The 17199-nt window shown below is 44.4% G+C and overlaps 1 pseudogene; it reads left to right on the plus strand.

Moving 5' to 3' along the window:
• The first annotated feature begins 609 nt into the window (after positions 1–609).
• On the plus strand, positions 610–778 carry LOC140913969 (U2 spliceosomal RNA; annotated as a pseudogene).
• The last annotated feature ends 16421 nt before the right edge of the window (positions 779–17199 follow it).

Here is a 17199-nt window from a genome sequence, read left to right on the forward strand (position 1 = left end):
CACATGACTTATGAGGAGAGGCTGAGGGAACTGGGATTGTTCAGTCTGCAGAAGAGAAGAATGAGGGGGGATTTGATAGCTGCTTTCAACTACCTGGAATGTGGTTCCAGAGAGGATGGTTCTAAACTATTCTCAGTGGTGGAAGAGGACAGGACGAGGAGTAATGGTCTCAAGTTGCAGTGGGGGGGTTTAGGTTGGATATTAGGAAAAACTTTTTCACTCGGAGGGTGGTGAAACACTGGAATGAGTTACCTAGGGAGGTGGTGGAATCTCCTTCCTTAGAAGTTTTTAAGGTCAGGCTTGACAAAGCCGTGGCTGGGATGATTTAATTGGGGATTGGTCCTGCTTTGAGCAGGGGGTTGGACTAGATACCTCCTGAGGTCCCTTCCAACCCTGATATTGTATGATTCTATGATTCAAGCTCACAAAGAGGCTCGCCTATGACGCTCCTGATTAGGTGAGACGTCCAGACCCACAGGAAGTTGTCTGAGCAGCTAGATGTTTGCCTGGGTGCTGCTATGGACCCTGCCTTGTCTGTCTCTGTACTCCTGCCTCTCAGCCTTTTCCTGACTCTTGCCCTCCTCTTCAGAGATCCCCCATCTGCTCCCAGTTCCTGCTTTCCTGCCTTGCTCTTGTCAGTTTAATATCTGATATGTTCTCTATCTGAGAACTTTATATTAAATGGATTTTTGGAACAGGGAGATGGATTAGTAGCTTGCTCTGTCCACTCCACGCATCAGCCTGGTATTGCAGTACTTCCGGGTATGGTGTCCCTCCCTCTGGGGAGAACATGCTGGTTAAAAAAAAAGAAAAAAAAACAGGTGTGTTGTGTGGCTGCGGGTCTTTTACTGGTAACTTTGGGGTCAGTTTGTCAATTTTCCAGGTCCCTGCTCTATGCCCTACCTTTGGTGCTGACTCCGGCTCTGACCTTTGAATTGGCACCTGACTGACTCTGACTCTAGTTACAGGCTCCCAACTCTACCTCTTAGGCCTCAATGCCCAGGCCCTACAGCTACCATCTTGTCAATCTGGGGTTCGTTTCCCACCTACCATGCAGCCACCACAGCGGGGCATGGTTGGTGATGAGAGTGAAGGTTGCTCCGAATAAATAGTACCTCAGGATCTCGATGGCTCACTTTATCACCAGGCACTCCTTTTCAAGCCCTGCATAGATGTTTTTCATGGGCAGGAGCTTTCTGCTCAACTATAATATGGGGTGCTCCCCATCCTCAAACTCCTGAGAGAGGATATCCCCTGCCCCCATGTGCAGGCATCAGTCTGTAGGATGAAGTCCCAAGGAAAGTCCAGGCTACATAGTACTGGTACTGCAAAGATTCTCTTTATTTCCCCACCTGTGTCTTGGGAAGGGACACGCCCTCACACTGGGTGGGAGGCCCCTACTGAGCCCTCCGGGGCCTGTGTTGTGATGGCAAGGCGCATCTGCAAGACTTGTTCAGCCTGGAGGAGGAGTCACTTAAAAGGAGAAACTTACCACTGGAAGGGGCGGTGAACAGGAAGAAGGCTGCCCCGCGTAGAGATGGAGGGTAACAGAAGCAGTCCAATGGAGGAAGAGAGAGCCTCGGGGACCCCCACTCCGGAGCTGTCCTGGCTGTCAGCAAAGCAATACACTCCAGCAAGACGGGTAGGAGGTAAACCCATGAAGGGGCACTAGATTTTGAGAGACTACGCTGATAAAGTCAAACATATAGGGTTGTCTGAGAGACTGGTGCTCGTTCCAACCACCTCCCGTGTGTTGCCAACTGGGGTAGAAGAGAGGGCAAATGATGGACAGTGGGACATTGGGGACGGGGGCTATGGAGGCCTGCCCCCCCCACATCTGGGTACACCTTTTGTGGTGCCTTTTTGTGTAGAATGTCCATCAAAGGGGCTGTGATTGTTGAGAAGCGGGGTATGAATCGTTAATACTAATCAGCCAGCCCCAGAAGGGATTTCACTGCTTAGTGCTTAGTGGTGGGGACTGGTGAGTCTACTGGGGCCTTTACCTCATCTGTCAGTGGCTTCATTCTCCCATTCCCCAGGGTGGATCTCGGGTATTTTGTTTCTGCACAGACAGTCCGACATTCCCTGAGGGCCTGGAGCACTGCTCCAACCCACTGGATATATTGTTCCCAGGTACTAGTACAAACCACTACTTCATCCAGCGAGGTCAGCGCGTCTGTCCAGTGGGATAGGAGTATTGTATCCATCTGTCTTTGAAATGGTGCTGGGGGCCCATGGAGACTGAAGGGTTTAGAATTGATAGAGGCCATAAGGTTTGGCAAATGAAGTCAGTTCCCTGGACTCCAGGGCTAACAGGGTTTGCTGGCATCCCGTAGTGAGGTCTAACACTGTTATGAATTGTGCCTTCCCCAAGCCATCCAGGTTTTCATCAATCTGAGGCATGGGCAATGCATCAAACATAGATACTGCATTCACTTTATGGAAGTCAATACAACCAAATTCTGTTGTCTAATTTGAGGACCAGCATGACTGAGTACTTCATTCACTATGGGACTCCTCAATTACCCCCAGTTGAAGCATGCTCTGTATTTTTTTCACAGTGTCTCTTAACTGCTCAGGTATCTGGAAGTGGCCCTGCCAGACAGAACTCCTGGGTTTAGGATGAATGTGGTCTTCAATCAGATGGGTTCTCCTGGAATGAAAACACCTGGAAAGTCCCTAACCAGCTCTCTGGCTTCCTCTTGTAGTGCCTGGGATAGATATTCCCCTAGGGGTACTTCTGTGGATGGCTCTGGGACTACCCTGGGGATCCTAAATCTAGCTCTTGTGTCTGGGTGAATAAAGAAAACCTCGCAGGCTTGCCATTATTTTAACAAGTTAACGTGGTATATCTGGGACTCCCTACCCTACTGGCCCTTCCCCCACAATCCCTGGCACCCTACTCAGACTTGGCCCAGGTGTTAACCCCTTAGGGAAAGTGCAAATATATCCCCTGGCCTATTGAGGTCCCATCTCTCATGGACTCCGATGCAGGTGAGTTTGGCCTCTTGGGTTTTTCTGGTGATTCACAGTCAGATTTTGCTTCCCGAAAGCTTTCCGCAAGGTGGATTGCCTCTTATACATGTGACTCAGTGGCGACAGACCTACTAATGGGATCCATGGAGTGGGATCTGACAGAACTGTTCTAAAGTTTGCCGCCCCAACTTTATTCACATCTTCCTTGACCTCTCTGTTTTCCTTTTTGCAGCCACTCACACTCTCCTGCTCAGCATCCTCGGGCTTTCACAGCTCCTTCCTCTTGTGCTCCTCCTACCAGTCTAGTCATTCTGCAAAGAGGAACTCGTGGAGGGTCTTTTCCTCTTCTCCTCTCCTGTTAGGTAGGGGGATTCCATAGACCCCCATCCCTGTGACCCCTTACTCTCTTGCTCTCTCTTCTAGTACCTCTCCAAGACTATGACAGGGTTCAAAAAGAACTAGATATGTTCATGGAGGATAGGTCCATCAATGGCTATTAGCCAGGATGGGCAGGGGTGTTCCTAGCCTCTGTTTGCCAGAAGCTGGGAATGGGCGATGGGGGATGGATCACTTGATGATTCCCTGTTCTGTTCATTCCCTCTGGGGCACCTGGCATTGGCCCTGGAAGACAGGATACTGGGCTAGGTGGACCTTTGGTCTGACTCAGTATGGCCGTTCTTATGTTCCATCCAGTTCTGTCTCCCGGCTCATCTCCTCCTAAATGTCTCATCATTATTCCCCACTTCTTACTCCATGGTATTCCTAAAATCTGACTTCCCCCCTGCCCCTAAATACACGGCTAAAACACTTGCCCAAGTCCACATCATCACCCCTCCCACATCTCGATAACTGTAACCTATTCCTCTCTTTTCTCCTTGGCATCTGCATTGGCCCCCATTCAAACACAGTTCTTAAGATCATCTCCCTAGTCTGTCCTGACCATGGCACCTCACCCTATTAATTGTCTGTTGGCTCAACAATCTAATTAAACAGAGTGGGAATAAGGCAAAATGATTTTTTTTATATAAGCTTCTGAAATATTTGAAAACAACGCTGGCCCAGCTCTAGTTTTCTGTCCCTCTCCAGTGTATTTTTTGCAAGCTGCACAGGTGTTGAGCCACATGATACTTGTTCATCGTCTGTTATGAAACCAAATTTTCAGCAATCCTCCCTTAATGCATCTGCAAAATTTATATTCACTTCATGTTTGATTGCTTAGAATCCACATTTGCATGGGCAGAACAGGCAACATACTCTTTTTAACATGAAAATTCACCGAATTTTTGTGGCTGGTCCACTAGAGGATAACAGCCTACTAAAGTTGCCAGCTTATGTAGTTACTCCTTTAGCTGAGGTGGTAGAGGACAGTGCTTTAAACACACTGTTGGGGAGTCATTATATTTGTTTCCAAAATCCTTGGAGGTGACCAGCAGTGTCAATTTTGTTTTGGTTGAGTTTATTAGAATGACATGCAAAATGCCCCCAGCTAATTGGGTAGGACAGGCATTTAGTACAGATTGGAAAATTGTAATGGGTGAGATATGCGCCCCCAAGAGCAGCACCAGGGAACGTAGTGCCAGCAAAACATCATTTCTAAAGTGCTTCAAGTTTAAAAGGCACCCTCTCCACAGCTGGATTTGAGGGACAGCAGAGAGATCCTGCTTTTACCGGCTCCTCCGTGCCCCTGGAGATCTGTAAGGCAGCTACAGTCCATTCTGGCTCCTCAGCACCAGGAGTTCTTTCTATTGATTTAGGATTTGTTGGGTTCAAATGCAAGCTGCCTAATTGAACAAGCTCATTCATTTTTGAGGCTATAGCAGCAAGTGGCATTGCTTGGAATTTTTAAAGAAATGTGTCTTGGCTTGATATTCTATTTAGGAATGGAGAGAAATTTGTTCTGAAGGCAGAACTCTTCAAAGGAAAGAGCTTGGAATCTACCTTGAGACAAAATGTAAATGCATAATTTAAGCAATAAGCATTTTGTTGTGTGTTGTTCTTTGAAGCTTGCAAAGATTCCCCAAGACAGGTGCTCCATTAAAGCTTTGACATTGTGTTTCCCGCTAACTTCTTGGTAAACTTCATAGATGGGTTGCATCGTAAATGGGGAAGTTGGAGTCCTTCACAGAGACCTAGAAATCTCTCAGAAAAACTTTCATCCCAGAGTGATGCTAACTTGGAAGTTTTACGGAGCTTGCCATTGAGTCAGCCTTATTCACAGGTGTAATTGTGGCTCCTCAGGGAAGGGTAGGACAATAGGCAGACAAAGCTTTCATCTTTTTTCCCCTATCCTTAGCTCTCTTCCCCTCTTGTTCTCCCTTTTCTGCACTTCCCACTGTCTCCCACCCCATTGTTCAGCCTTTTTAGCAGAGCTGGTTACATTGGTCATTGGTAGAGGATTTAGCCTTTGGTGGTGTATTTGTTGTGAACTCTCCTCATTACACAAAGTAAAACTATTTCCCCTTGTTTATCCCCCCCTCCCCCCCTGCTGTTTCTCAGATGTTCTTGTCAACTGCTGGAAATGGCCCACCTTGATTATCACTACAAAAGGTTCCCCCCCTCCCGCTCTCCTGCTGGTAATAGCTCACCTTACCTGATCACTCTCATTATGGTGTGTATGGTAACACCCATTGTTTCATGTTCTCTGTGCATATAAATCTCCCCACTGTATTTTCCACTGCATGCATCCAGTGAAGTGAGCTGTAGCTCATGAAAGCTCATGCTCAAATAAATTTGTTAGTCTCTAAGGTGCCACATTATCCTCCATTTCTTTGAATATGTTTCTGGGATAGGAGCAGAGAACAATAAGGGCCACAGGAACTACGTGCTTCTAGTCAATAGGAAATAACCTTCTCAGAAGTCCCTCACTTTGTCTCCCATATTATACTTCCTGATTCCCTCTAGTAAATGGAGGACCAGGAGCTTTATGGTTTTAACGTAACATCAGATTTCCTTTCCTATGGAAAGTTAATATTGTAATACCCTTAGGAGATAAATCATTAAAATAGTTTAAGACTAAATTCAGATTTTCAACTTGAGCTAATGATTTGGACAAATAGTTTTGAACTTCTGAGTTATTCATGAGCTGCTCAATTTAGCTACTGGCTATTAGTTATATATGGGGTGTGATTGGTCACCTAAGTCACGTTGTATTCTTTCTGATCTCTGACAGCCTGACAGAGTCTTTTCAAACAAACTAAGAATAGCAACGAGCAGTCAAATCCATGGATTCATGAGGATGTGGGTACTTACTCATACAAAAAATACCCATTTGCCAACACCCATGGAAGCAAAAACCCTTGCTCAGAAATATTCACAAACCTTGAATAATGAATATCAGGAATAAGTCAGTGTAGTTTGCCATTTGAAGCAAGGTTTCTGAAAGCTGTTGATCAGTATTTGACCAGCTCTACTTTTTACTCACTGTTAAATACTATGAGTAATATTGTCACAGGTCCCATCACTGCTCCTCATTCCAGTTTGTTGAGTCAAATATCGGGGGGTAGCTATGTTAGTCTGTAGCCACAAAAACAACAAGGAGTCCGGTGGCATCTTAAAGACTAACAGATTTATTTGAGCATAAGCTTTCATGGGTAAAAACCTCACTTCTTCAGATGCATGGAGTGAAAGTTACAGATGCAAACATGAATACTGATACATAAAGAGAAGGGAGTTACCTCACAAGTGGAGAACCAGTGTTGACAGGGCCAATTCGATCAGGGTGGATGTAGTCTACTTCCAACAGTAGATGAGGAGGTGTCAATTCCAGAAGAGGCAAAGCTGCTTCTGTAATGAACCAGCCACTCCCAGTCCCTATTCAAGCCCAAATTAATGGTGTTAAATTTGAAAATAAATTTTAGTTCTGCTGTTAATTTTTAGTTCTGCTAGAAATTCTTGCCAGCTTTCAAATCTCGTATTCATTTGGTCTTATTATTAATATAATCAGTAGAGCTGGTCGGGAACAAGAATCTTCATCTAGGGAATTCAAACGTTTCCAGAAATATAATAATTCCAAATCAGAACAAAAGGCCAAAATCTCAATATTTCCCATGAAATGAGAATTCCAAAAAAGAAAAAAAATATTTGGGACCTTCAAATAGTTTCATTTTGACAATGTTCTGCAGTTTAATAGAATTTATATTGTATTAAAACATTAAATATATTATATATAAAATAGCAAAAGTATTTTAATATAATGCAGAAGTCTAAACAAAATCAAAACAATAAGGTCAAAATGAAGCGGTTTTACTTTACTGAAACAAAATGTTTTGACATTATCAAAATGATACATTTTGACATAAAAACAAAACGAGATACTCAGAATGATGCATTTTGACTTTTTCCCTTCAAAATTTGATGAAAGTGCAATTTGTGGTGGAAAATGGTTCTGTCACTTTTTTCGACCAGCTCAAACCATGAGCAATGTTTGTTAAGCTGATATTCATTAAGCTGATAGCTGACATTGTACTTGACACTCCACAAGATGAAAAAAGACTTCGTCCCGGTGCAGAGGAGCAGGGACTGACACACCTAAACAAATCAGACACACCAGGCGTTAATAGATGCAGAGGCAGATTCTATTTAAAGATGTCTCTTTTATGGTGCATGGGGAAGTATCTTCAGTGATGTGGGCTTCGTGGAAATAGTGAGTTTGGAGAAAGGGAAAAGAAGGGACATACTCCCATTATTTTCTCATTAATTATACACACCTTTGCTAATTAAATCTCAATTGGCTGTGAAGAGTTGTGTAAATCGACACGAGAGTCTATGGTGTATAGGCTATCTTCTGTTGCAATTGTCGTAATAGCCTAGATTTTCTTGTTGCTGCCTTGGCCCCTTCATATGCACTGATGGAAAATGCTGCTTTCTCGTCACTTCCCCTGGATCTGGTGTTTAATTGTTGAGCTCGTTGAACAAAAAGAAATTGTAGACTTTCAAAACTCCAGACATCAACAAAACCGTGTCACCCAGGATATTGCAGATCATTAGGGAGAGAAAATAAGTTCAGTTAAAATAAGAAACAACTTCATTTAAAGGGAGCATGTGGAGGAATGAGAATGGAAAACTCTGAATAACACCTTGACAGTGCAAAATATATGAGAAGCACTGCTTCCTATACTGGTTGGAGACAAGCCATGCATTGCATTGGGAAGTGTGAAATCAGAGGGATGTGGCCTGAAAGATTTAAGTATACATTATTTCCTCACATACGTGCTTTTCTCTTGCCTTGTATTTGTGAGTACAGTCATGCAAGTGGAAGGGGTTGTTTTAAATGGAGGAAGTTGCTTAGGGGTTTAGACCATGCATTGCAAATCTAGGGGTTTAGACAGCATTGCAAATCTGGCAGTCAGTATTAAAACTCAGCGCTTATTCCCCAAATCTTTGTTACAGTCTGGAAGCAAAGATGTGATCATGACATGCTAATAGTGCTGTGAAGGTGAAGAACCAGGAAAGTGCAAAAAGACCATTACAGGTGTTGTTTTTCTGCTGAGATGAAAGGAAAATAGAATGGGAGAAGTGATTGCCTGCTGGTGAAATCTGACATCATTCATTGGGAAGATGCATCGAAGGCAAAAACAATGCTGCACTTTGGGAATGAAGATGATGCAAGGATACTCTCATCGAGTGTTGGATCAGGAGAAGGTCTTGCACCCAGGATTTGTGGGGGGAGGGGTAGCTAAGGGGTTTGAGCATTGGCCTGCTAAACACAGGGTCGTGAGTTCAATCCTTGAGGGGGCCATTTAGGGATCTGGAGCAAAAATTGGGGATTGGCCCTGCTTTGAGCAGGGGTTTGGACTAGATGACCTCCTGAGGTCCCTTCCAACCCTGATATTCTATGATTCTATGAAAGAGAAAGGAAGTCTTGGTGGATTTGTAGTTCTGGAAATGTAATGAGCATCCTCATAGTGAAACATGGATGTGACATCTGAGCACACACATACCAGAAGGGATTTAGATTAAGCTTCAGATTAAATGCCTGTGAAAACCCATAAAATCACAGAGAAAGAGAATGAAGATGGAAACTATCCTGTAGGAGCATCAGCCTTTCTTCTCAACTTCCATACTCCACCATAAATGTAAGACTTGAGACTGAACAGAAAAAGGCCATCAGGTCATACAACAAACATGATTTTTACCAACATAGTAAATTCTAAGAATAGGTTTTCCCTCAAGGCAAAATATTGTAGGCAGCGTGTATTCAGAGGTAAGAAGGTGCGAGGTAAAGCTTTTGAAACAACCAATAATTTATATCTCATGAAAGTGAATAAAGAAATAATGCTTTTCAAGTGTGTACTGGAAGAAAAGGAGTGGCTTCTGCATGACACGGTGCTGTTCTGAACAGGCAGGCTGACCATTGCTACATGGAAGCAGGGTGTGCAGGACAGGAGAGGGACTCTGTCCTAGGAAGCCATGACTCTGAAAAAGATTTGGGCGTTATAGATGCTAATCAGCTGCATACGAGTTCCCAGTGCTCCACAGTGGCCAAAAGAGCGAATGCGATCCTGAGCTGCTTAACCAGAGGAATCTCAAGTACAGCAGTTATTTTACCTCTGTCTTTGGCACTGATGTGACCACTGATAGAATCCTGTGTCCAGTTCTGGTGTCCACAATTTGAGAAGGATGTTGATAAGTTGCAGAGGGTTCAGAGAAGAGCCACGAGAATGATTAAAGGGTTAGAAAACAAGCCTGACAGTGGTAGATTGAAAGAGCTCAATCTATGTAGCTTAACAAAGGTTATGTCTAAACTACAAGCTAGGGTGTGATTCCACTGCTTGTGTACATGCTTCTGCTAGATCTCATTGCACTGGAAACTGGTGGGCAATAGTGGGTGACTAAACTGCTTGGCCCCTACCTGTGCTAACTCAGCTACACTGCTATTTGTACTCATTCTAGCTCGGTGAGTGTGTGTGCGTGAGCTGGGAACACACATCTCTAATCTGTAGTACAGATGTAGCTAAAAGGAAGGTTAATGAGTGACTTGATCAGTCAGTAAGTACCTACATGGAGAGCAAGTATTTGATAATGGGCTCTTCAATCTAGCTGAAAAAAAATATAAAAAAGATCCAATGCCTGGAAGTTTAAGCTAGACAAATTCAGACTGGAAGTCAGATGTACATTTTTAACAGTGAGTAATTAACCATTGGGATGATTTACCAAGGGTCATGGTGGATTCTCCATCACTGAGTATTTTTAAATCAAGGCTGGATGTTTTTTTCTAACAGCTCTGCTCTAGGAATTATTGTGGGGCAGTTCTCTGGCCTGTGCGATACAGGAGATAATCACAATGGCCCCTTCTGGCCTTGGAATCTATGAATGCCGGAGAATGAACCTTTGTAAGGTCTGAGAATATTTGGTTTGGGTTTTATTACGTGAGAAAAGCAGAATCTAAGTTAATCTAATGTTTGTCCTGCTCCTTGCTTTAGCTGTGCGAGGGAGAGAGCTGCTCCTCCAGTGTTTCTGATCTGCTGCTGTGGTGGGGTGAGGCCCTGGCAGCTCGAACACCCACACAGGCTAGCTGAGGGGCTCTAAAGGAGAGCAGAGTAGCTCACTCACAGGCAGCCAGTGGAGAAGCAGATATCTGCTCTAAAGCTCTGCACCAGGAGCACTATGGGAGGCCCAGTGCTGGGGCCCCTGAATATTGGCGGCCAACCAGACCTGCTTAGGGGAAAGGACATTTGCAAGGTTGGAGACTTCTTCTTTGCTTTGTGTTGGGCACAAGCCTTTGCTTTCCCACCTTGCACAGAAAGACCAGAAGGAAGTGATCCAGTGAGGCAATTGCCTTGCACTCGACGGCAGGGCTAAGCCACCTGCCTACCTTTGGCTGCCGGATTGGAACCGGGTGGAGAGGGTGGGCTTGGGCTCCCGTACCTGCTCCCCGATGGGCATGGAGGTAAAAAGCCCGTCCCTCATACCAGCCAGTCATGGCTAGGAAGACCCTATACACCAAAGAGTTCCCACTCTGGGACTTTGGCCGACTGAAGCCTGAAGCCCCTTGATGGGCAGCAGAATTAGCCCTTTTTTGGAGGGCCGAGCCACAGGAGGGGACAGACCACCACTGGGTTGGAGTGGCTATCAACAGGGGGTGCCACGACAGAAGAGCGCCTCACCCAACCGGGGGACGGTGCCCATAGGGAACAGGCCCCTTCACGGCTGGGAACCGAGACGTGCTGGAAATCTGCTGTTCTCCGAAGTGATCCAGCCTGATTTTCTGCAGCGGCCTGTGCCAAAGGGGAAAGTTGGAGTTTCCTGTCAGGGTGTCAGTCGTGCTCTAGTCCCTCTTGTGCGCTGAAGGTATTACCCTAGTGGGTAGCAGAGTGCTCCGGGGAATTGTAATCACTGAGCCGTGAGCGGATGCCCATAGAGGGTGTTCGTGGCTAGGCTGGCGGGGGGGGACAGCAGCCTCTCGAGGACCATTCAGCTACTGTCCTGAGAGTGGCCCTTGGACTCCCCTAAGTTATACTGAGAGGTAGTTCGGCCCTGGTCAGAAAGCTAGCCAGACAGTTTCACCCCTGACCCAACCCCTTAGTCCAGCACTGGATGCTGCTTGGACAGACCCAGAGAACTGGCTCAGTATGCACCATGGGTTTAAACCAAACACCCTAAATTCACCCTTGCTACACACACACACACACACACTGGAAGAAAGTTTATATCCAAACTTTACAGCTTCAAGTCATTGCTAACCTCCTATCAAAACAATTACTAAAATCCCCTGTTAAACACAGTGTTGTGACTACTGTCAATAAGTGGGTAATTCATATTTATCTACATATGTGTTTCACCTAATTCCCAAACCATCTCACTACCCCATTTCCAGATAATTGATGACACTGGATTTGCACAGCAGAGACAGACCAAAGTGCTACAAGACTGGGATGGGAAGAATAATGAAGAAAGATTAGGCATATCTGGTGTTTATAGCTCGGGGGGGGGGGCGGGCGGGGGGGAACTTAAGCAGGAGTTCCTGGAGCTATACAGAATCCTGAAAATAAAAGAACAGATTGTAATGAATGAATAAACTGTTTAAGACACTAATTCAGATTCAGGAGGCCATTGCTCCAGCTGAAGATACCAGCAAGGATGACAAAATGTTCATAGCAATTGTTTCTGTGTTTTACAATTTTATTTCTGAAGGTAGCAAACAGAAGGTAGCAACATACTGCAAGAGAACCGGGGCATGGAGCGATTGTTACAGAAATATGTTCATGAAAATCCACTCACCGAGGGAATTTTTTAAGAACATCTGAGGTTGACTTCATTTGTTAAAGCAAAGAAGAAAAAACAGTGAATTCTATCAACAGGGATCAAAGAGCAACAAACTCTGGAGTTGAGCATTAAATATTCCGGATTCAGTGTATATAATGGATGGTGCCTGGAGAAAGTATGAAAATGTTTGTATTGGTTAGTCCAGTACATTTTTCTACAGCAAGGATATCTCAGGTGTTGCTGAGCAAAGGAACTGGACAGTTGTGCCACTAAGCAGCTATGAAAAATCATGCTGAAGTCAAAATAACTTAGCAGTGGATCCCATTTATGAAACATATCAATATTACCAACTCCCAGAACGGGGATAGACTTGTACTGTAGTCACACTTACAAAATATCGGCTGGTTTGAGGGATACTATTGGTTCCAGCAGCATTCCAACAGAGTAGGGAGTCTCTCTCAAACTGGTAGAAAATTTTGTGTTGGAAGAAACTTTTAAGTGTGACCAGCCTATAGGGAAAGCAAAGATCCCATTACATTTATTCAAAGAAGCCTGTAGCAGTATTTCCCTGTTTCAGTGTGATCCATTCTTTTTCGCTTCTCTGAGGGTCAATAACTTCTCAGTAATAAATTGTGTTTGGAATTCAGATGACAGATACATCGTGAGAATTTAGAAGTTTTCCCTGTAATTCTTTCCAGCATGTAGCATAATTATGTACAGGGATATTAACTGATAGTCAGTCCCCCAGAAATGAAATCTTCTAAGTACCCCCATGGAGTCCAAAGAAGAGTGTCTCTGTTATTGTTATCATTCAATTTTCAAAGCCAGAAAGCATTCCAAAGGTATGCACCCCTCCAGAATGCTAGGAAAAAGAGCTCTAGGGGCTTAATGGCAACTTGTAACTGGATTTTTTTTTTAAGGTAGGTGTTGTCAGGTAGTTTGCAGGAAGATTGTTGACCTTGCCACCTCTCTTGTTACAGGCTGTGGGACCTAGGGAAGGACAAGTGACCTAGTGGATAGGGAACTTCATTTGGACTCAGGAGATTTGAATTTAATTCCTGGCTAAGGCACAGAATTCCCACATGACCCTGGGCAGGTTACTTCATCTACTCTGTGCTTCAGTTCCCCCACCTTTAAGCTACGGATAGCACAACGGTGGTGGCATAAGGACAGAATCCATCCATCACTGTGAGGTGTTCAGACAACACATCAATGAGAGCCAGGTAAGTATCTATATCAATATGTTTGCATTCAGTTTTTCTCAGCCAATGTCAGTTTGTAGACGTTTGTTGGGCTCCAGTGTTTTCTTAACTTTCCATATTTGGCTAGGGCTGTGCATGGGAGGCTGATATTTGCATCTCATTTGGGTCCAAAACGTACATGGAGACAAACAATGGAAACTTGTCCAAAGACAACGGTTCTCCTCATTCTCTCCTCCCATCTGGGTGGGAAATGTGTGCAAGGTGTGAGTAAAAGGTTACCGAGAACCCCCAAACAGGGTGGAGGAGTGTGGTCTTGCCAGTTCTTTGCATTCTACGGAGAATCTGGAGCCCTTGGGTTTCCCCTCATGAGGAAAAACATATCTAATGCAATTAAGTTAAGCAAAACGTATGAGTGCTGAACTGTGTTTGCTCACTGCCTTCCCGTGGTCTGCTTCTATCTGAATAGCCAAAAGGGATATTGCAGGAGGTCACCACAGAACAGAAGAGAGGCCTCATGGTCCCTGGATCAGCTGCCCTATCTGAGAGCCTCTAGCAGTCCCCTGAGCATACCCCTTTCAAGTGCTAGGCCTGCACCTCCACTTCTCTTTAGGGTGGGGCTGTGTGGCCCAACCACTCCCTGACTGGGCCTCCAGATTGTGCACCTCCCTGAAAGCCGACTGTGGTACCTGGCAGGCCTAATGGACTTGGCATGTGCCAAAGTTTCCCTCCAAAAGCCTGTGGACAGTGACCACGAGCAGTGACTCAAGAGCAACTGCTCCAGCACAGCCTGGTTTATTCTGCCAAAAGTTGCAGAGTGCCGAGAGAAGTGGATTTAAAAGAACAGAGACCTGCATGCATACTGCCTGGCCCAGGCTTGGCATCCTCCTTCTGCCCCGTGTAGACCTGACTTAGCCCTGATGCTCCTCCAGTTCTGCCTGGTCACCCACTTACAGCCTTTTTGCTGCAGACCCATCGCCCCAGTCAGTCTCTGTGTCAGCCTGCAGTAGCTCACCACTTTGCCCCTCCCTCCTTCTCTGCAGGGCAGCTCCTTAAACATGCCAGTGTCTTTTGCTCTCTGTATACTCAGCCTTAGCGGACAGCCCTGTCACTAGGGCTGGTGTTGAGTCCTCCCTCTGAAAAGCTACAAATGTGGCTATTGTGTGTGAGGGTGTGTTAAGGGCCTTTATCTAGGCCATTGTTATACTGCTCCTGCCTGGTGTCTTTCATGCCCCCTTTTGATGTAACTGCATCTGGCAGTGGTATTCCTGCCTGCTTTCCACCTCTGGGCTTGGACTGCAGCTCTAATGTATGTTGTGTACACGTACGGCTTGGACTTCCACAATTGTTTACATTTCTCTTATTGAACACTTAATATTGAATTGACCTGAGATGTATTTCCAGGGTAGCCCTGTTTGGACCCAAATTTGATGCAGAACTGTCAGGGTTCCCTCCCCCTCTGAACTCAAGGGTGCAGATTTGGGGACCCGCATGAAAGACCCCCCCTAAGCTTATTTCTACCAGCTTAGGCTAAAACTTCCCCAAGGCACAAATTTGTTGCCCTTGGAGGGTATGCTGCCACCATCAAGTGATTTAACAAAGAATTAGGGAAGGGACTACTTGGAGTTCCTATTCTCCCAAAATATCTTCCCAAGCCCTTACACCCCCTTTCCTGGGGAGGCTTGAGAATAATATCTGGACCAATTGGTTATAAAGTGATCACAGACCCAAACCCTTGGGTCTTAGGACAATAGAGAAACCAGTCACGTTCTTAAAAGAAGGATTTCATTTTAATAAAAGGTAAAAATCACCTCTGTAAAATCAGGATGGAAAATAACTTTACAGGGTAACAAAAGATTCAAAGACACAGCAGAACTTCCTCTAGGCTTAGTTTCAAAAGTTACAAAAAACAGAAATAAACCTCCCTCCAGCAAAGGAAAAATTCACAAGCAGAACAAAAGATAATCTAACACGCCTTGCCTGGCTTTTACTTACAATTTTTGTAATGTGAGAGACTTTTAGGATGGTTTATAGGAGAAGGAGTTTTCTGACCTGATGCTTCTCTGCTTCCCAAGAAAACACACACAAATAAAGCCGTCCCCACCCCCACCCCCAAGATTTGAAAGTATCTTCTTTCCCCATTGGTCCTTTCGGTGAGGTGCCATCCAGGTTATTTGAGCTTCTTAACCCCTTACAGGTAAAGAGGAATTCTAGGCTACCCTTAGTTGTATGGTAATGACAACAACCATAGCGGGGCAGTAATGCCTGTAAACGAAAACAAGCTGCTGAACACATTTTTTGACAAAGGGAAGGCTAGGAGGACATAGCTGCTGATAATCAGATCTTTAGGTTAAACTGCAATGTGTGTTGATTGATACTCCATTTCCAGAAGCTGTAGGGCATGTCTCAATAGGTCATACAGACTTGATCAAAATGTTAAAGTTGTCTGGTGCTAATTTTATGAATGTTTTAAACAAGTGAAATGCAAGCTACTAGACTGTGTAGTCCAGATGAATGCCTGATAAACGAAGGGCCAGATTCCATACTTTTACTTGCACTGAACAGCACCTTTCTCCACAAGTAGTGCCACGGACATGAGACTACTCTTAGAGGAAGGGTATCAGAATCTCACATAAAACGGGGTTTATATTGGCAAGTCGATTGGGTAAAATGTAGGGGTGGGAGCCTGGTGCTTCCAATGTTTTGTACACTTACATTCGAGCTATTGATAATTTTAACCCAACGTCAAAAGGATCACATATTTGATCCTAAGCAGCTATGATAATGGATTGCTTTTAAAAAAATAACTCATTGTTTTTAGCCCTATATACTAGTGTATTGTAGGTCTCCTTGAGTGGCCTATAATTTATGAGCTCCTTAAACTGTCAGAATTTACGGAAGCTAAAGGACTGCCTGGGGTAAAAGCCTTGCTATGAAAGTCTCAGACTTAACTTCCATTAAACTGAGTAAATTATATATGTACTCCACAGATGCAGCAATACCTAGCAGGCACGAAAGGCAGCCATTACTCATAACTTCTCTGCCGTTAGTAATTTGTGTTTGAATTTTAACATGTAAACACAGGCTTTTGTTTCTTTCCATAGTTTCCTGTTTAATAGAATAGCATTCTGATTGATAAGAATGTGCAAAAAAAAATTACACAGCATCTACCACTTAAAAATGCTGCGGTCCAAATTCTGCCTTGACGTTATGCCCTTTGTAAGCCCGTTGAACGTCTTGTTTGCCTAGGGGTGAATCAAGACAGAGCATGTGCTTCCATGACCACTGACTAATGAACATTGTAAGTCACTACTTTAAACATTTAAGAAGACCTTAGTATAGTAACTTACTTTTCAAAATATCTCAGTTTTACAGCTAGTGATATGAAAAAAAAATTGTTTGGAAGAATCCAGGTGCGCAGCATTTCAATCACGAGCAAGGGTATGCTGGTACATTGTGTAACTCAGTTCAGGCGCACAGTGTGTTTATATCTATTGTAATTTCAATCCGATGTGATCTGAGCTTGCCAAAGTATTAAACTGAGGTTTATAATACAAACTCTACCTTAACCTAAGAGCAGCGATGTTGCAGCTAATGTTGTGGTATCACTACTTACTGTTAACTGAGATAAATAATGTGTCGCCAGCACTCTGTGCTTCTTCTCTTTGGCTGAGCTAAGCAGCCCTTTATTTAAGATGTCATTTCATTTCAACTCTTTCAACTCTGTGTGGTTTGCTAAGCAAACATTTCAGCTTACAAAACAGCCAGTCATATTTTCCTTAACAATAGCACTGGTGTCTCCCGTGAACTGTTCACACGC

The sequence above is a fragment of the Lepidochelys kempii genome, chromosome 6, assembly GCF_965140265.1.
Source record: "Lepidochelys kempii isolate rLepKem1 chromosome 6, rLepKem1.hap2, whole genome shotgun sequence".
Lineage (NCBI taxonomy): Eukaryota > Metazoa > Chordata > Testudines > Cheloniidae > Lepidochelys > Lepidochelys kempii.